Source organism: Pseudorca crassidens, chromosome 5, assembly GCF_039906515.1.
Source record: "Pseudorca crassidens isolate mPseCra1 chromosome 5, mPseCra1.hap1, whole genome shotgun sequence".
Taxonomy (NCBI): Eukaryota; Metazoa; Chordata; class Mammalia; order Artiodactyla; family Delphinidae; genus Pseudorca; species Pseudorca crassidens.
In genome coordinates, this window is record NC_090300.1 from 114,675,067 (window position 1) to 114,696,630 (window position 21,564).

Genomic DNA, 21,564 nt, shown 5'->3' on the forward strand with positions numbered 1-21,564 from the left:
GGACACGTGTTCGAGCCCTGGTCCAGGAAGATCCCACATGCCGTGGAGCAACTAAACATATGTGCCATAACTACTGAGGCCCGTGCACCTATAGCCCATGCTCTGCAACTGCAAAAAGACACCACAATGAGAAGCCCACACACCGCAAAGAAGAGTAGCCCCCACTTGCTGCAACTAGAGAAAGCCCGTGAGCAGCAACAAAGATCCAGCGCAGCCATAAATAAATAAATAAAATAAATTTTTTTAAAAATTAAAAGAAAAAATTCCCAACTTAGAAAGCATAGCTTAAGCCACCTTCTTTGTCTCAAAAGGGCATTACAGCTACCACCACAGGCCTCAATGAGAGAAGAGCTGGGTTCTGATACCCACTCAACTCCAGAAAAGTAATCTGACACAAACTGAGTTACAGACAGATTCAATTACCTATGTCTAAAACAAAGGAATGACACTTAAATACACAGAACTAAAAGTCAGTGGTCTTCTAGGAATTTTTCTAAGAATACTATGTGGTCCATAGAAGACAGGATAGTCCTTCCATAACCATATCACTATTTGGAACTTTGTGACCCGATCTGGGTCTGAGAGAGGATATATCCTCTTCTCTCCCCTAACTTTGAAACATGTAATAATGAAAACTGTGTGCCATTATGACTGTCTTTGACTTACCACTTTTCCTATGGGGCATCAAGGGGAGTGAAGGCTGGGATTGCCATAATTCTTTATTGAATTTCCATAATTCTTTATTGAATTTCAATAATTCTCTCTCAAACTTTAACTGGAGAGTGAAGATGAAAGGACTGTCAAAAAAGGTAGTCTTCTCACTTCATCGGATTTTAGTGTGTGTCTGAAAGTGAAGAAAGCAATTCTTAAAGAGCATATAATGTACCTTTCCTTTTTGCACAAAACCAAAGGAAGAGGAGAAGACAAAGAGAAGTACACACTTAAATACACACTTAAGCGCACACTTAAATGGGCAAGAAATATTTTTTAAACTGCAGTGAAAATTGTCTTAGAAATTTCAGTCAGTAGCACTTAATGCAATCTTAAAATTAGAAATAAAAAAGGGTGAGTTAACTAAAAGCTGTACATAACCTCAGTTTGAATCCCTAATGGCTGTGTTGTTTGCAGTGAACATTCTAACATTGCAGTGTCCTGTCAAATTTGAATTACGAGCTTAATCAATTTATCAACAATTATTTATTGGGTCTTTAGCACTAGGCTTGGCCCTGTGTTAAGAAATACAGAGGAAAAAAAGAAAAAAAGAAATACAGAGGGACTATAAAACACAAAGCCTGTTTCAAGGAGTTTACACCATAGTTTGAGGAGATGACTATTAGCCTTGAAATAATACAGCACAATACAGGTACTATATAAATTAAATGCTAAATTTACTTGCAATCTAAAATGTACACTTGTTCATACATTTCTAATATTTTATTTCCCTTCTGCTTTCCTCTTTTGTACATACACTTCCTCTCCATTACCTTGGTTATTGATCTTTTTAATGTGGGTGAAGCACCAGGCCTAATGTACTGTAGATTTTATCTAAAGCTGGTGTTTGTGACATTCTCTGTCTGTCTTTAAAAATAAAACTAAGCTAGGGACTTCCCTGGTGGCACAGTGGTTAAGAATCCACCCTCCAGTGCAGGGGACAAGGGTTCAAGCCCTGGTCCAGGAACATACCACATGCCGCGGAGCAACTAAGCCCATGCACCACAATTACTGAGCCTGCGCTCTAGAGCCTGCAAGCTACAACTCCTGAGCCCGTTTGCCACAACTACTGAAGCCCACGTGCCTAGAGCCCACGCTCTGCAACAAGAGAAGCCACCGCAATGAGAAGCCCATGCACCGCAACGAAGAGTAGCCCCCGCTCACCGCAACTAGAGGAAGCCCGCGCACAGCAATGAAGACCCAACACAGGCAAAAATTAATTAATTAATTTAAACAAATAAAAAATAAAACTAAGCTAAAGTATTCTTAAACTTTTTATAACATGAATAACTTTCTGCTTGCTTAGGAATTGTTTGGAATTACTTCTCAGGAAAGAACAGATGTTGGTAAAGCTGAAGAACTAATTGGGCTTTGCACAGTTCTGTCAATACATGGGAAAGCTTCTGTCTATCCAGATACCTGCCAGAAAATAACAAAAGGTTTTCACTGACATGCAAAGCAAGAGATCATTTAATTTTTCAAAATTCTATTCTCAACACTATGTTCATTAGTTGAGTTTATCTTTCTTGTCCCTAATTATGTTGTTTTAGATGCTGAGAGCTTTACTTTTTAAAAATATGTGTAACCAATTCCAAAATTAAGTAAATATCTGTGCTTAATTGGAGGATGGATAGAGGTAACTTATTATGATCCTGAAAAAAAACCCCAACAAAGTAATTATGATATTCAAAATAAAAACTCTATATGCTATAAAAAGTGAAATGTCTAGCTATAATTATTTCTTTTTCCATCTAAGAATTAACCAACTAACTAAATATAGCTTTTATTAAATCAGTTCTACATTATACCGAACTTTAATGTGGAAATCTTATCAAACAAAAATCTTTCATTCCTACGTATCATTTTCAAAAATATATTCTTCCTAAAATTGAGAAATGTGAATTAGAGATGCATAATAAAGCATCTACTTGATAGGTCTATTATGCATTGATAGACAAATATGTAAAAAAATGGTTTTAGTCTCATTGAAAGGAAATGGTCTTAATATCCCTATTTTTTCCATCTTATTGTGAAATATTTTAATTGTTCAACAATTGTTGTAAAAGGAAATTGCCTTCCTAAAAAAGTAGGCCAAATAAAATAGGCCAACTTGTTTACGAAGCAAAGTATTTTCATCCACTTACTCATAGTTCTTGGCTTTTGACAAGATGTCTCTGAAATGGAAATATTCACTCAATAATTACACAACTTTATAAATACATATTTTTTCATATATATGTATTCGTGCTAAAAATTTTTAGATGAGCTTATTTGAATGGTGTAGGCCATCCATTAAAATTGAGGAATTTATTTAACTGGGTCTATGATTCATAAGCATATCCTCATATGACATTGGAACTTTTTCCTGTCAAACATTTGTACATAGTTTTAAGGTTACAAAACTTTTGTGTATAATTTACATATTTTGGCCACTGATTCTAAGCAAGTCTCCATTAGAACAAAGGTAATTCATGCCCTGCATCACGGTCCCTAATAACTAAATTATAAAGAGATGACAATGTGCAGCTGACAAATGATCTAAAGAGATAAGCAATTTTTTAATGCTGTGCTTTAAGATAAAAAGGGAAACTTTATAAAATGTAGTTTGAGGAGTAGTACTTTCAAATGATTTTCAGCTCTCCTATATGAAAACTGTGTAGCCTGATCCCCTTTTCAGTTTGAACTTTCTTGTGGGCCTCATGAGACTAAAAGTGGTTTCCAGAGAAGATGATATTTTTAGTAACCAAAATTTTATTACCATCACTGAGACCTATTTATATTGAGACATTTATTTAACATTTAATTTATTACAATAAATCTCATGGTCTTAACACTCCATTTATTTCTTACCATTATTTGGGAAACATAACTATCAAAATATTATAAAGTAATACATGTACTAGTCAATGACAGCTACAATTATGCTGAATAAGAATAATAAACAACCACAAAGTCTCAGTGGCTTATAAAAACAAACAATTTTTTTCTCACTCATCAAACTATGGGTTGGCTGCAGATCTGCATATTTCAGCTGGGCTTACCAGGGCTCGGTTAGTCTGGATTGGACTCCAGAAGATCAGGTTCAACTCTGCTCCACCTGTCTTCATCCCTCTAGAACCAGAGACTAATCAGGGCATAGTCCTCTCACGGTGGACAGCAGAAGCTCAAGAACACATGCTTACCCACACTGCTACATTCAAAACCACTCTTCCTGTAATATGGTTGCTCATATTCCATTGGCTAAAGCAGGTCACATGACCAAGCCCAACATCTACGTGGTTGGAAAATATACTCCACCTACCCTAGTAGAAGATAAGAAAATGTTACCTGGCAAAGGGTTTGAGTGTATAATTCAATGATAGGGAGAATGAAGATATTCCATAATATTTCCATAATATTTTACAATAGATGTTCATTACTTTAAATTTGGAAAATATATGTGCACACCTTGAGGAAAAAACTCTTGATCAGTAAGGTGAAATGATCCACTTATAATAAGAATTTAAAGTTGAAAATTTAGCTAGAATTTGTCAGTTTATAGTAAGCATTGAGGTTAAACACACATTTAACATGTAATCAGATTGTTAACATAGGGATGCATTTAGATTATATCTCCCAGAACCAAATGAATATAACATCCAGCATCACTTGAAAAATTAAGTTATTTAATGATGACATTGTCTGAAAAACATACCTTTCCCTCTTGATGATTGGGCATAACAAAATAATTTTTTTCTGGCATAATTTTAGGGCAAGAAGCACCCAATAATAGAAATCTAGCATTTTTGTTATGTTAGGGAAATATACTTTTAAAATATGATTTTATGATGTTCGATTATAAAATTATGTTATTTAGGCCTGCTTTATTTTATAATGATAGTAAATCTAATGTTAATAAAAATTCATATGCACTGGAATGTGAAGTCCATAATCGTCACCACATACGGCTACTTCCCTGACACCCCCTTCTAGGGCTCAATGAGAACTTCAACCAACAATCCGTTTGATTCTTGACACTGCTGCCCAGAGTGGTGAGAAATAAAAAGGCTGATACGTGATTTTTTGTTTTGTATTTTCAGTACATGCACTTCTAAGCATTGAAGGTGCAATTTAAAAATCACTATAGTCATATTAAAGTATAGTGGCTAAAAGAGAAAGCAAAGATCTCATGTAATACTTCCTTACTTAAAAATACTTGATAACTCCCAAGTTGCCCACAGAATGAAGATCTTTTTAGCCATTTACCATTCTAACTTTATTCTCCAATATTCCCTTACAATACAGCCAAATTAGGCCATTCCTTGTTTTCAAATTTTACTCTAGGCTAACCTGCCTTTTAAATTTTTTCTGGGATTTTTCTCTCCTATTATTCAAAACCCTGCTGACCTTCCAACATTTACTCATATTAAGAACTTAATTTCAAGGCCCAAATACGACTGTCCTGAGAAACTTTTTCTGGTAACCCTAAGATATTGAGTTCCCATTGCTTTTTGTATCTCTCTGGTAGTACATAACATATTTTAACCTCTACCTTATTTGGTTTGTCAACAGTTATATATTGGGTTTCCCTGGTGGCGCAGTGGTTGAGAGTCCGCCTGCCAATGCAAGGGACACGGGTTCGTGCCCCAGGAAGATCCCACATGCCGCGGAGTGGCTAGGCCCGTGAGCCATGGCCACTGAGCCTGTGCTCAGCAACGGGAGAGGCCACAACAGTGAGAGGCCCGCGTACCGTAAAAAAACAAAACAAAACAAAAACCAGTCATTTATTGAATACCTGCCATGCGTCAGCCCTTCAGAAGTTCAATCTATTTCACATGTTTGTTGTATCTTAGCAAAGTATAATCTCCCTGAGATCAAAGGCTATCTTACTCATCTTTATCTTCTGTGTTGGGCCTACCACATCCTCTTTCACACAGTAGGTGCTCAATAAATATTCAGATGAAAAAATACTTTTTGTAGAAAAAAAGTCTCAGTAATTTTTATTCATTTTGCCCAGGAGATTTCACAAAAGGTTGTAAAATTTTACTTTAGGCTTCAGCAAAAGCACCTGTATCACAGACACTCAATAAACTGTAACAGGGTCATTAGAGGTAATTGGATCTACTTGAGCTAGGAAAAGACTGCCATTTGCCTTGAGGTATTTAAAATCAAAGATAGAATCTCATTTGTCTGGGATGGTTTGAGTGTGGGCCTGGATAACAGTTGTAATCCCTCCAGACTATTGTGGTTCTATTCTATTGATTTTCAAACATTCAAATAGTAAATGATAAAGTGACAATATGAGGATATACATACACTAACCTTAACTCTATATAACTACAGATTTCTACAAAAATTATTAACTATTTTTACTTATATAAAATAATAAACTAGGTAAAATTTTGTATTTATAAAGTTTTTTTAAACCTCTTTGATCTTTTTCCTATCTTCCTTAAGTACAGCTTTTATATGCCACTAATTGCTCAAAAACATAGAGTAGCCATTATTTCTTTATAGGTATAGAATTTTAAAGCTAGAAAAGATTAGAAACCACTGAATCTTTTCTGTTAATTTCACACAATGGTAACTGAGGTCTATAAAATTCTCATAACTATCAGAAGTAAAACTGTGACTAGTCTCCTGCCTCCTGACGTAATATTCTTTCTACTTTCCCATCCTATACCTTTTAAAACTCTTCTGTCTTTTTTTGAGATTTCTACAATGAGACATCTTTATAATTACTTGGAAGTACTTCCAACTCTACCCTCAACACAAATCTTTACTCGGTGATTGTCTTCTATTTTACAAACTTCTGTCATGAAAAGTCTCTTCGTAAATTCTCTTCTGCCCAAATTCAAAGACAGTCCTCCTATATGAAACAAACTCTGCCGTTCCAACTCACAGTGAACTATTGAGTCTTCAAAAGAAATATTCTGTATCTAAAAGTTAAAAACTTTGCTAGCTAAGGAGCTGGATGTAAAGACAGCTTTCAGGCAGTTTATAATACAGATGAGGAGATTAAACATGTTCATGTTAACAGGGCAAAATAATACGAGCGTTTTAAAATGGCCACAATGAACTGTTGGAGCACAAATAAGAGAGAGACATAGGTAGTATCTGTTGTAAGCAACTAAAGATGGTAAACATTCTGGAAAGAGGGAAGGATAATTCAAGACTAAAGTTAAGCACTATTCAAAGACAAGAGTTGGAAAGTGCAAAAGGAAAACAGCAAGTATAAAATTTGGCAAGGCTTTAGGGTTTGTCAAGCAGGGTAGTGAGGAGTAAGACAGGAGTAAGTCAAGGTGAAGTTTGGTCATATACAGTCTTAATTTCCAAAAAAAGGTGCTTGAACTTCATTTTCCAAGAAGTATGAAATTGAGAATATTTGAACAAGGAAATTTCTTGATCAGAGCTCTGCTCGGGAAGATTAAACCAGCTGGAATCTATTGAATGAATTGAAGAAGGAAATAACTGGACCAAGTAGACCGGTTGGGAATGAAATATGATGGTACAGGCAAAAGTTAAGGAGGGCCAGGGCTAGAGCAGGAAGTGGGAAAAAAATATATGGGGTCAAATGTGCAACAACACAAGAATAGAATCAATAGGATTTGGTAGCTGATTGGATATGGGCATGAGAAAGTGGGAGAAGCAGTTAACAGAGATGGCCATAAACAGAGAAAGAGAAAACAGAAGGACATGCAAGTATTGTAGGCGAAAATTATTATAATGTTTTTGAAAAATATTGAGTTCTAATTTAAATTCACATTATGCATATTAAATGTGTACCACAAATCACATGTATATTTAGACACAGTAGTGATTTAATGCTTAATTACATACTGACATATTGTTCATTAAGTGTTTCAACCATTCCCATCTTGTCTCTTCAGTGATACAAGATCCTTCTTGAGGAAGGGGGAGAAAGGAGTAGGCAGGATAAACTGATAAGTAGAAAGCTCTTATTATATTCCACACTCAAACGCTATGTGTATGCTGCTACTCCCATTTTACAGATAAGGAAACTAAGGTTCAAAACTATCAGGTAAGTCTCATATATTGCCAGAGATGATGTAATGTGACCCCAGTCTTACTGACTCCCAGAACCCAGGGACTTTCAGGAGTACTAATCGGTAGAGATTCCAGGAAGCAGATTTTGGCTGAATATAAGAAAAAATAAAAAACCCTTTTCAACAATTACAGCTCTGAAGTTCAAGAAGCAAACTGAGACCTACAGGGAAATGTTAATGCGATTATGTAGGTATGCAATCTGCAAGCAAAGGAAATCACACAGATTTTTGTCCCAAATTGTCTCAAGATAATAACTGATATGACAGCAAGGTACACAGAAGCAAAAATTAAATATTATAGCTTTTCCTCTTCTTTGTGCTAAAGTATACACTTTTTAAAAATTAATTTAATTTTTTAATTTATTTACTTTTGGCTGCGTTGGGTCTTCATTGCTGCATGCGGACTTTCTCTAGTTGCAGCGAGCGGGGGCTACTCTTTGTTGTGGTGCACGGGCTTCTCGTTGTGGTGCTTCTCTTGTTGTGGAGCACGGGCTCTAGGCGCGTGGGCTTCAGCAGTTGTGGCACATGGGCTCAGTAGTTGTGGCTTGCAGGCTCTAGGGTGCAGGCTCAGTAGTTGTGGCACATGGGCTTAGTTGCTCCACAGCATGTGGGATCCTCCCAAACCAGGGCTCAAACCCGTGTCCCCTGCATCAGCAGGCAGATTCTTAACAACTGCGCCACCAGGGAAGTCCTAAAGTACAGATTTTTAAAATAGTTTCCTTTTGCTTTTCTTTAACTCGAATGGTAGATGTTTTCACAATTTTCCTTGGATTTAATGTATACATGTTTGAGTGTTGTGGTAGGACTGTAGAGATGTAAAGACAGTGATCAAATTCAAGTATTAGCTTCTAATTAAGATTTCAGAAAGTAATTTGTTTCTTTGCTAAAATATGTAACTTTACATCACAGACTACTAGTGGAATGAATAAATGGAAATATGTTTCATGTGTACATTTCACAAGAAAGTAAAACTGAACGTTTTTTTGACGTTAGGGAGCCAAGCTCCATTGCACTTGCACACATAAATTCACCCTGAGCAGGTTAGAAAATATAACATAAACTAATATTTAGACTTTGAAGTTGAAGTGTAAATTCAAGTCTCATCTTTTTTTTTTTTTTTTTTTTTGCAGTATGCGGGCCTCTCACTGTTGTGGCCTCTCCCATTGCGGAGCACAGGCTCTGGACGCGCAGACTCAGTGGCCATGGCTCATGGGCCTAGCCATTGCGCGGCATGTGGGAGCTTCCCAGACCGGGGCACGAACCCGTGTCCCCTGCAACGGCAGGCGGACTCTCAAAACACTGCACCACCAGGGAAGCCCAAGTCTCATCTTTTTATGCAACCCCACTTGTGAAGAATACCCTCTCACAGACAAACCTACCTGAGTACAAATGGTCAACTGGTCCTGCCAAAATCTGAATAAAGTTTTAAAAGAAACACAGCAAAACCAAATTCTCCTATCTCCTTCTTATTAATGTTGTTGCTTGATTTTTCCCAGACCATATACATTAAGAAAAGGGAGGGTGTTTTAAAATTTTTTGTTTATTTTTTATGTTTAACTTTATTATAATCTATGGAAAAATATGTCTGTGATCTCCACATGGGGTCCCTTTACTTTAGATTAGGTTAAAGTGTGGTAGTTTGACATGTAGAAACAGCTTAGTCCAAATTAGAAATGGTATACCCAGTGCAAAATGAAAGAAAATTTCTTTTTCAATAGCCAGGCAAATTTCAACAGTCAACTTCCTTCCAAAAACCCCACAGAAAAGTAGGATGAGGTAGCAGGTGCTGAAGGATAAAATAACCTAGAGATCCACACAGAAATAGGCAGAAGTTTTTGGACAACATTTAGTCCCAGATTAGATCTAAAATCCCTAAGATTCTCCCAGATTCCTTTCTGGAGAACACTATGTCTAAAATAAGAGTTAGTAACCTGGCTCTGGGAGTTTATCACAAACTCCAAGAGCTAGACAGACTGGTGAAAGGGAACTCTGGATACCATATCTTTATAAATTCTCTGGAACCTTGCACCAGAGTTCATGGCAAATTGGATCAAAGCCAAAGACCTTAAAGGATTGGCCTGAGTGTTGATAGCTGGCTCTAGGAGGAGGAATGGAGACAAGGACAGATATTTACATTTCAGCTATTTAGAATCCTCATCAGGGAGGATGAATATGTCTACTTGTGTGATTTAATGCTATCCAAAAGCATATTCTTATTTTTCAAAGAGAGAAACTGGGATTGATAGGAGGCTAAGAAAATTTCCCAACATTATGTAGAGAGAGTCAAGCTAACATCTGCATTCAGACTCCAAAATTCATTATCTTTCCACTATATCAAGAGGTTGTAATATTCCTTATTCACAAGGTTTTGTTTTTTTAAAAAAATACTGTTCCCAAATTAGGATTCATCTTTCCATTTTCTAATTTAGCTTATTATTTCAGTGACTATATAGGTCATAAAATAAGCCTCTGGATCTTATACTATTAGTTGAACTTAGCCTTTGCTTTAGTTCCTCTTAGTCTCTCTGCCTAAAGTAGACAAAATATTCTCTAACAATAATACAACTTTTCCCTTAATTGATGCTTTCTCATAAAATCTCAACAATAGTATACTTTTTATAATTTCAAATTCTTCTTGACCAAACCTTCAAATAAAAAAACAAACCAATTTAGCAAAACTATTTACATTTTTAAATTAATGACAATACAAAAACACAGACCAACGTAAAAAAAAAAAAGACAAATATAGAAGAGTTCTCAGATACTAGACTGGAAAATTGAAGAATAAAGAGATTAAAATAGCAAGTGACTATTTAGAATATATTTTAAAAATTTCTTTAAACATTGCTAAACAAAGGAAAAAAAGATCTGAGGAGATATTTTAAATTTGGTCAGCTTCCTTCTGGCCATTTCCAAATAAACATACCAAAACTAGGAAGGGTACATTTTAGTCTGAGACAATCTGGGCTATTTAGAAAAAGGTTTTTCTGTTCATTTAGACTATTAACCTCTACACACACACCCTTAGAAATACATACACAAAAGTTAAATATAAATTAACTTCTTAATATAAAAACAGCCAAAATCTTCTGTGCATGTAAGTTTATATATTTGTATGTCTCAGAGAATACTGTACCAGGTATAAGCAAACTTAGGTTCTAAACTGAACCTTACCCCTTTCTAACAGGGTGACTGGATAAGTTAGTAATGACTCTGTGCCTCAGTTTTCTTACCTGTAAAGTAAAGGAGTTGGGATGGATAATTTCTAAAGTCATTTCCAGCTATATGACTATATATGATTCTCAGACAAGTGGGATGAGAAAATCTATGAGGCTGTATTGAATTGCATTTGTCCTTGGTCCTGAACAACTTCAGAATTTTAAGCTGATGCATTACAGCCAGAAAGGAACATTTCCATTTCAATTTCAAGATAATCATAGCCAGGTTTAACCCTTTCAGATTAAATGTTGATTTTCTTAGCCCTCTATATTTGTTAGCCCAGGACTTTCCTGTAATTAGACGTCAATCTTTTGATTAATTCTGTATCTGCTTCAGGAAAGTGCCTACTTTTAGCCCCTAGATTATTTCTAACATGTGTGCTACCTGCCCTATGTATACTTGCTCTTGTGTTTTTGTGCCCTTTTCCTTGTACCTAAGTAGCACTTTACTTTAGCTGATAATTCTCTTTAAGAGCCCAATCCTGCCCTGTAAGATTTTTAACAATTCTGTCCCAAATAATGGATAGGATGATACACCTCTACTTCTGTCTCTGTTTTAAACCGGAAATATTTTATATCAAATATCACAAATCCTCTTGTTATTGCAATATTCTTGTATCTAAACATCTGTAATATTTCTTAAAATAAAGGGGATTAGAATTTTCATCTTAAAATATGTTCCAAAGTTTTAATTATTAGTTACTCAAAAATAGGTACATTCTACTTACATAACTTAAAGATCATATGATACTCCATAACTCAAAATTATAAAATTATAGTAAATTAACTGATGTACACATAGGAGTTATTTTGGCAAACTGTAAATTCAGTAATGGCGTAACTAAATGCAAAGGTCCAAATGGCTGACTCAGGTAGTAATTTATTAATGTGTTTTTACCACTCAGACACACATATTGACATATTGTTTTAATCAGTAAAAGGGACATACCAGTGAGAAATACACCATTTTTTTTCTCTCTTTCTTGGTGTATCATCGAGAGGTTATCTCTAGCCTGAAGGGAAAAAAGGGTAGATGGAAAAGTATATTTTTATTGTATAAAAACTTAAATAGGAAATAATTATCTTAACTAAAAGTCTCCGAGTTTCTGCATTTTTCATTCAAAACAATCTAAATAACCCTACCTTTAATTTATTTCATAATGTATATGGCAGAGTCCCAAGCTGCTGGCACTAGACAAAGACTCAAGTAGAGAATAGATGATAAGAAACTGACTCTGTCGGGGAGTAGTTAAATAAACAATACTATATAATACACATATAAACACTAATTATTGCCAGGATTGAAGAGTATGTGCCATTATATTTCTTCTTTCTAAACACACTTCTGAGGAAGTAGTTTTAGTTCTTTTTTTGAGTTCTTTTAGCCTTCAAGGCTATTCTTTGGGAGTACAAAGGTACAAAGAAAAATAAAGTTAAACTCATTAAGAAAGATTTCTTCAGAGTCTCCCAACTAAAGCCTTTGATGAAGCTCTTAAATATTATCAATACATTGCTCAATTGTTAATTCTATAAAAATTATCCAGGGCTTCCCTGGTGGCGCAGTGGTTGAAGGTCCGCCTGCCGATGCAGGGGACGCGGGTTTGTGCCCCGGTCTGGGAGGATCCCACGTGCCGCGGAGTGGCTGGGCCCCTGAGCCATGGCCGCTGAGCCTGCGCGTCCGGAGCCTGTGCTCCGCGGCGGGAGAGCCCACAACAGTGAGAGGCCCGCGTACCACAAAAAACCACAAAATTTTACTGCTTTTCTACAGTCTAGTGAATAATTCTAAGTATTTCTATTTGCTACATGAGAAAATGAAGGCAGATTATAAATTTCCCTAGATAGTTTTTTAAAGTGATATAAATAATCGAAATCACCTTTCACTCCCAGCATTCCCTAAGCAAATTATTGGTTGCAGAGTGTAATTTATGTTTACAATGATTAGCTAATAGTTTGCAATATATTAAATTCATAATGTAAAGTTCTGAATTTTAGTATGTGTATATAGTTTATTGTACAATGAGTCCTTTTTCATAATTACTGTATACAGTAAGTATATTAATACCTATATTATGCCTTTCTTAAAATAATACTTTAAAATTCTAGAGTTTCATAAGTGTTTCATGTGAATTTTTAACTTATTAAAAAATATTTACTGAGAATCTGGTATATGTCAGGCACCTTCAATATGCCAGTAATATAGCAATGAACAAGTCCTAATTTCAATGCTTATTGTTGGGAAATAATATCCATACTGTGTTTGAAACAGTTATTGTTTTCTTTAATATGGTATATTGGAATGCCCTGCAATGAAACAGTGACTTTTGTAATTTAATTATGGTAAAGCAATTTTTAAAATCCATTACTAATGCTAAACATTCTCATGACCAATTACCTTTATATCATCTTTTCAGTTAGTGGCATTGAAAATACAGTTTCTTCATTACTAATAATGCTTTGATTTTATTGCTTTCATTTTATACATGGTGGCAATGGAAAATTCTACACAAGTCATTGAATTTTGTGGTTCCACGAGACGGTTCATCATTCTATTCTACTGTAGCTGGATAATAGCCTTTCTGTACATGATATGCTTGTTCTTTTAGTTCATCTTCTTTCTATTCTATTCTCTCTCTCCTCCCCTTGAGGCTGCTATTATTCTTCTCCACCCTCCATCCCATAACAAACTTTCCCAGCAAACTTGACTCCAGGACCCCTTTGTGCCATCCTGAAAACAAAAAACCAGTGTGTGAAATATGCTTTAATAGCATGTCTTTGCTGCTTATATAAAGGAACACTGTATGTAGAATAACACTTCATTTTTCTGTGATATATTGCCATATTGTAACATCATTGCCAAGGGACTTATTTTTTCAATATATTTAATAGTAAATTTCTCTATGAGCATATCAACTGGAAAAAAATGTCTATTATTCCTGATGAACTGGCAAATTCCCTATTATTAAACACTGAGCATTGTATGATCAACTACATTTTTCCCTAACTGACAAGAAACTTGGAGCCAGGAACCAAGATTTATGCGGCCACAGGTCTATATAATTTTGGTAGCCCTAAGAAAAGAGAATTCAAAATTATGAACACAAAATTAAGTGCAGGGGGCTTCCCTGGTGGCGCAGTGGTTGAGAGTCCGCCTGCCGATGCAGGGGACACGGGTTCGTGCCCCGGTCTGGGAAGATCCCACATGCCGCGGAGCGGCTGGGCCCATGAGCCATGGCCGTTGAGCCTGGGTGTCCGGAGCCTGTGCTCCGCATCGGGAGAGGCCACAACAGTGAGAGCCCCACGTACCGCCAAAAAAAAAAAAAAATTAAGTGCAGGGATATGGAAGGGGCTCGTGTAAGTTCAGAGCCTTGAAGCTTAACCTTTATTAGCTACATGGCAAATCCACTTCTGCTTGGAACTATGATTTATGCCCAGCTGCTACTATTTTCCTCTCTGTTTCTTAATGCACTAGCTACCTTGTTATCCTTACACAATTGGGATCTAATTGGTTGTTTATCTAAAATTTCTGAAAAATATGGAAATTATTAAAAATTACATACATATAAACATATTCTTTAAACTGAAAGCACATAAATATTAATTTGTTTGTTAATCTTTTCATTGATACACAAGGCTTTTTATTTGGGTAAGGTATTAAATGGAGGTTAGTTAACAGAGGTTGTCTTCTGTTTAATTACCCCATCCTCATCTTTATAATTTGAACTTTATATTTTAATTTTGGACTAATGGTTTTATATTTCATGTACCTGTGCTTTTATTAGAAGATGCCTCAAAATTATTTCAAAACAGGTGGATTAAAGTTATACTTATGACTACTTGTACATAAATTTTCTAATTTGTAGATTATCCATGATAATGTTGTCATATATGGCTGATTACCTTGGACTTTCCTGAGTTGCTTCTTTTTGTTATTTTTGGCATATACTATATAAACAAAAGATAATTCATCCAACTCAAAACATATGACAAAGTTTTTGTTGTATGTAATTTAGGACTATGTTGCTTCAACTTTCCAAAATCCTAACTGAGTATACATTGGGTACCATTTCTTATACACACTGATTATTTAAGTATACTCAAAAATAATAAAGGTGGGTAGATGTGTGTGTGTGCGTGTGTGTGTTTTAATGAACAGGCAAAAGTAGAAATGAGTCAATGTTTCAACATAGCTTTTGTGTTGAAGTTAACATATGCTTTTAAATTTGCCTAGGGACAAATTGTAGAAATATTAGCTATTGCCAATCTGTTTTGTCACAAAAGAATGAACAGCAAATGGTCATTGGTATTTTCATCTGACCTTGTGGTGTGGAGTTTTAAGAACCTGCAATAGTGCACAGATGTGTACTATCCTTTAAAATCTGCATCTAATCTTCTGGGCTCAGTTTCAGAATCCAGTGCTATCATTTAAAACAAATATAGTTTGTTCTTTCATCTGTGCAGCATAACAGAAGACTTTTAATCAAAGTCAGACACATATTCTGAAAGAAATCACTGTCTACCCTTCCATGAAAGAACTAAATTTCAGTACCTTACTTCAAATTTTACTTGTTCAATAAATTAATTTCACACACCTTATTTTGAATCATCCAAGATGGAGTGATTTCATTTCTTAACAAAAGATGGTTTGTTTCATAGAGTGTGCCTTGTTATGAGCTTTAGTATATTCTGAAATCCATTAATACAGGAAATTTGTTTTTATACCATTTTGCAGACAAAAATAGCATGTTATTGCATGGATGAAAAAGGACAATTAAAAACTTTTAAAATATTTTCTGAGGGAAAGTTCAGTTTAGGTTATTATGAAAATACTGCTTAAATCAATAGGCCTTATAAAACTGTAAGATTAACAAATATGAGTTCTTTTATTTATTTAGTTATTTTTTGCGGTACGCGGGCCTCTCACTGTTGTGGCCTCTCCCGTTGCGCAGCACAGGCTCCGGACGCACAGGCTCAGCAGCCATGGCTCACGGGCCTAGCCGCTCTGCGGCATGTGGGATCTTCCCGGACCGGGGCACGAACCCGTGTCCTCTGCATCGGCAGGCGGACTCTCAACCACTCCGCCACCAGGGAAGCCCTATGAGTTCTTTTAGAAATAACAATCTAGGTCTTTATTCTCAGTGTAACATAATCATGCATCATTGTAAGATGCAGTTTCTGAAACCTGGTCATTGTTTACGTTTTGAATGTGTGACAGCACAATGTTGGAGAAGTACCTAAGATGGATACTGAAAATAATGGGGGATTAAAAGTGATACTATAATAGAATGGACTAAAATTACTGGTGTGGTTACACCTGGAAAAACTGAAAAAAAGAGAAAATAAGATTGAAACACATTAAAACAGGGAAGTTTTAATAGGCTGAACTTTGATGTTTCCACTAACTTTAATGTTATAAAACATTTAGAAAAGGAAATTTAAGACACTTTTTTAAGCACTGATATTCCTAGTGAGTTCTAAACATAGGCAATTTGTTACCCTTAGAAAGTAGTGTACAGTAAAAATACAAAATAATCCATGCAAGATTTAGATATGTGATGAATGATGATATACAATTGGCTTATTACAGGAAATAAAGAAGTTTGAGACAAGTACTTCTGATCAAAGTAAGGAGAGCAACCAAAGTTTGGTGCCCCTGTGCAATAGAATACTGCATAGATGAGAAATTTGTCTCTAATTATTATGTTTCGTTTTTTCACTTTGAGAATATAATACATTTTTACAATGTAGCCTATCATGAAAAATGATCTAAAGTAATAATATTTTGAATGAACATAATAACTGATTTATGAGACAATTACTCTAGTTCTTCACTCTAAGCAGATATATATATATACATATACATGTTACAATCACATGTATATTTAAAATAAAGTTTAAGATATTGCAAAAATTCATAGTGAGTATTTGCTTCATGATGACTACTTAGGTATTCGGTATTGACTTCAGAAATCACAGCTCCAGTTTTAGGATCTAACTTCCCATGAAACAAATTTGACTGCCTGTTGCAACAAGTATAAGTATGTCATTAAAGACTGTAAAAGTAACTTGCTAAAAATGCCAGCTTGCCTCTTCCAGTTTGCTCTTTGAATGGCCACAAATTTTTGTTTGTAATTCTTATTGCATGAATCCCTCAGGATAGGCTTGGTTATGCTGTGGTAACAAACAACCCTAAATGTCTCAGTGGCTAACATAACAAATGTTTATTGTTTTGCTCACTCTGTACATCTGGTGCAGATCATTTGAGGGTATTGTTCTTCATTGTCTTTCAGAGACCAGACTGATGGATGTTGCAACCACTATCTGGAATGCTTCCAATCACTGTGACAGCAGGAAAGACAGTTCATGAAAGTCTCACTCTGTCAGTTAAATGTTTTGGCCCAGAAGTGACCCATGTTGCTTCTGTTCATGACTCCTTTGGCCAGAACTAGTCACATGGACTCACCTGAGGAAGCCAAGTAAAGAGGAAATCAGAAAAGAAAATCCTACCAGGCAGCCAAAGATCAGAAACAGCTGGTGAACTGCACTAATGATTTCCACACTGTACATACAGCATCAACCTAACTGTTTTAAAGGCAACTATTATTGATTGAATAACTCATCTGAAACACAACCATGACTAAAAAGTAATATTAAAAGGCCATTTTTGTTGGCCTAGAAGAGTGAAAGAAGCCTTCTTAAGAGCCAGCTTCTGCTGGTATTCCTTGCTATGGTTTCAGTGTACTTCAAAAGCCTTCTACTAATTGTAAGCTTGGGTAAAACTGCTATTTTGTTGAGTGATGCCAGTTACAAAAACACTTCAGCAAGAGTGGTGAGCTCTTGGCAAGCTATCTGTCTCACTGGGAAACGAATTTCTGGAGAAGGGAATAACCGTACATGCTGTTATCACTGTCTTAAACTGAGAATGATCTCAGCCTTCAAAGTTGTTTCATCAAGGCCCTGCTGAAAACTTAGCCATTTTAAGGACAGGTGTCCTGCCAAAATGCTTATTGACTGGCTGTCACTAGATAATGTATTACTAATAAACAGAAACAAACTTAAGTCTCAAATACAGGAAAAATTTTCCCAGTCCATTAAGGATATGAAAGAAAAGGATTTTAGGGCTGTTTCAAAAATACAGCAGTGTCTGAACCTTTGAACATTATCTGTGTGGTGGGAACAACCAAAAACAAAGTTAGTTTCACACAATGCTTTATATTCAATTTCCCATTTCTCTAGGATGATGAACATTTTGAAAATGAAACAGTGGTTGAGGATCAAATATTAAAGCTTTTAGTAAATGTTGGCTTTGAAATATCCTTATCTTTGACATGCTGATTTTACAAAATAGGTCATAGATCCCAGAAATATTTAATTAGATAATACTTTGCATAAATATTTCAAACTTTGCCATTTTAATGTATTGGGAAGATAGAATGAAAGGAGAATGTTTATAGATACTTTTTTTAGTGTTTTGTATTCTATTGTATTACAATAATAAAATAAGATATATGAAGAAAAGATTGCTGTCTTTTGGAATATAACAACCTAATAATTATTTTTATTATTAAACAGAAGTATTAACAGCTAATGTTTCTTAAATATTTACCATATGCCATGTACAATTATTATGAAAACTTTATATGTATTCACTAATTGTATTCTCACAACAATCCTCTGGTGTAGGTATTATTATTATTATCAGCAATTCATGAATGAAAAACATTAAGACAGTCTGAATCCCAAACTTTTGCATTCACATTTTTTTCAGAATATGGGCTTTGGAGACAAAGAAACTTGAGTTCCAAATCTTACTTTACATTTAGTAAAAGTGGCAGCCACTTTCAACAAATTATGAAACCTCTGTAAACATCAATTTCTTCATTTGCAAAATTCACAGTCTTTTGATGGGAAAAAGTATGAGTAAGAATGGATATTATCAATACTTAGCACACTTAGGTCCAAAAAACATCAGATAATATCATCATCATCACCATCATCATCATTATCGGATATAAAGGAAAGCATTGTGCATAATCTCAGTAATATAGTGGATACTTAATATATATTAGTTACCTTTCTTGTATTTCTTCAAAAGTCATAATAGGCTGAAAAGACAAAAGACTACTCCACATGTGAAATGGAATCTAACCGGGATGGAATTCCACAGGACTATGAGAATTGTGTCTGTGAATGACCTTGAAATGAAAACCCAGGGACTATTTTTAATCTTATTTCTAAATTTAACTGTGTCATAGTCTTATATTAGTCCTCTCATTGTCAGGGAGTTTGGTGTTCATTTAACATACACTGAGTACATTTTTCAGTGTATCAGCTTTCAAATCCTGGCTTAGAACGAGTTTCAATGACTATTCACATTTCCCGCAGAGGCATGGTGGAATTTAATAAAAGATCTGTGGATTGAAGGGGGAGTAGGATATCAGGGTATGAAAGATTTGTGACAGCTCTGATATATTTCTTTCCTCTGTTCAAAAGCAAAAACCACAAAGCACTTTAAAATTACTGAGAAAATTACAACTGAATGTTAGTACTCTTTAAATCCAAGCATCACCTCTGACTATTAAAATGAATGTAAAGCTAAAGTGTATTTGAGGTTCAGTGATTTAAGTAAAAGTTCTCTGGGACCGGAGATATCTCCTATACTGTCTGATTAAGGATACCTATCTGCAAAACTAAATGATGCACCAACATTGCAGGCTCAAATCAGTTTAATTGATTTGTGTGTATCATTATCCTCTCTGTTATGCTTATGTTTTCAATTGTCAAAAGCAGACTTTGCCAATTAAGAGCTATGTTACATATACAGCAGTCAGAGGATGGAGAGTCCTATCATTAGTCTATATCATACAGTGCTGGCCAAGAACACTACTTTTCAAAAATGGAAAAAACACAGTTTGAGAAATAGGTGCAATGACACATCAATTCATGCAAATCCAGGAAACTAATGTGGAGGTGGTGCTATACTTAAAAACTCGTTTGGGTTCCAGGATGGCCAAGTAAAAGATCCAAAAGCTGACTGAAGGTAAGCTTAGTCCTATTATGTTAGCCTAGCAAATTGAAAGAGATGTCACAAGAAATTTTTCTGAAGTAGGTAAGAATCTTGACTAATAATTGCCATTAAAATGAATTTTTCAAGGATTTCCCTGGTGGCACAGTGGTTAAGAATCCTCCTGCCAACGCAGGGGACATGGGTTCTATCCCTGGTCCGGGAAGATCCCACGTGCGGCAGAGTAACTAAGCCTATGTGCCACAACTACTGAGCCTGTGCTCTGGAGCCCGTGAGCCACAACTACTGAGCCCACATGCTGCAACTACTGAAGCCCACGCGCCTAGACCCCACGCTCTGCAACAAGAGAAGCTACCACAATGAGAAGCCTGTGCACCGCAATGAAGAGTAGCCCCTGCTCACTGCAACTAGAGAAAGCCCGCGCACAGAAATAAAGACCCAGCACAGACAAAAATGAATTTATTTTTTTAAATGATTTTCTCAAAAAAGCTGAACGTATGTATCACCTTGCTTATTTCTAATAAAAATTAGCCACACATTAAATCATTTTTTTGTTTAACATTCCTACTAAGTTTGTGCTAGAATAAAAATATCAAACTACAAAATTTAATGACAATATTTAACATCTTTGTTGATGCCAACAGATTTGAAATTTAAAATTTCCATTTGTCCAAGGAATTTAAAAACTTTTTTGTTATTTCATTGATGGAGATGAGAAAAAGAGAATATATATATACACCAAGTTGTTATGGATGAAAATCACTTTGATTTAAAAAAACAAAAAGATAAACTGGGGCTTCCCTGGTGGCGCAGTGGTTGAGAGTCCGCCTGCCGATGCAGAGGACACGGGTTCGTGCCCCGGTCCGGGAAGATCCCACATGCCGCATAGCGGCTGGGCCCGTGAGCCGTGGCCGCTGAGCCTGCGCGTCCAGAGCCTGTGCTGTGCAACGGGAGAGGCCACAACAGTGAGAGGCCCGCGTACCGCAAAAAAAAAAAAAAAAAAAAAGATAAACTAACACCCTTGTATGGGTTGGCTAGTACTAATTACAAAGAAAATTGCTAAACTTTGCTTCACTGGCTAAAATACATCAATTGAGGCAACAAATAAAATTTAAGTCTCCACGTTCAGGAAAGGCTACTTAGGAGTAAAGAAGTCAATGAGAATAAATTCTCTCTCCTCTCATTTCTCATTAAAACATTCTGGGAGATGCATCTGTGAGGAGCAGCTCACTCTGCCAACCAGGGAAGTTAGAGTTAAAACTATATACAAAAATTGAATACTGCTATCCCAGTCATGAAGTGGTATCCCTGCAGGGTGATCCCTCTTTTCTTCTTGAAAAGAGTTAGAAAAAGGCAAATAAACTGCAGGCAAGCAGCAGATCCAAGGTCCAAGAATCATGATCAGCAAAGCAATCACCAGCCAAATCCACCATGAGGCAGAGGAAAACACTTTGAGAGTATCATGCTTTGGAACCAATTATGGAACATTAGAGATAATGGACAATGTACACCATCACTTTCTTCTTGATGTCCTGCAGCCCTAACATAGAGTCTCTTTTGAAAGCTT

At 35.7% G+C, this 21,564-nt stretch overlaps 1 long non-coding RNA gene across 1 annotated transcript in view; it reads right to left on the minus strand.

Moving 5' to 3' along the window:
* Positions 1–19,162, minus strand: part of LOC137224542 (uncharacterized) — a 220,704-nt gene extending 201,542 nt beyond the window's left edge. The window contains exons 1-5 of the long non-coding RNA XR_010943376.1: positions 19,046–19,162; positions 17,210–17,435; positions 11,925–11,988; positions 3,753–3,822; positions 667–844 (exon numbers count right to left, since the gene is read on the minus strand). This is a non-coding gene — a long non-coding RNA (uncharacterized lncRNA). The remainder of the gene's footprint in view (positions 1–666; positions 845–3,752; positions 3,823–11,924; positions 11,989–17,209; positions 17,436–19,045) is intronic.
* Positions 19,163–21,564: the final 2,402 nt, after the last annotated feature.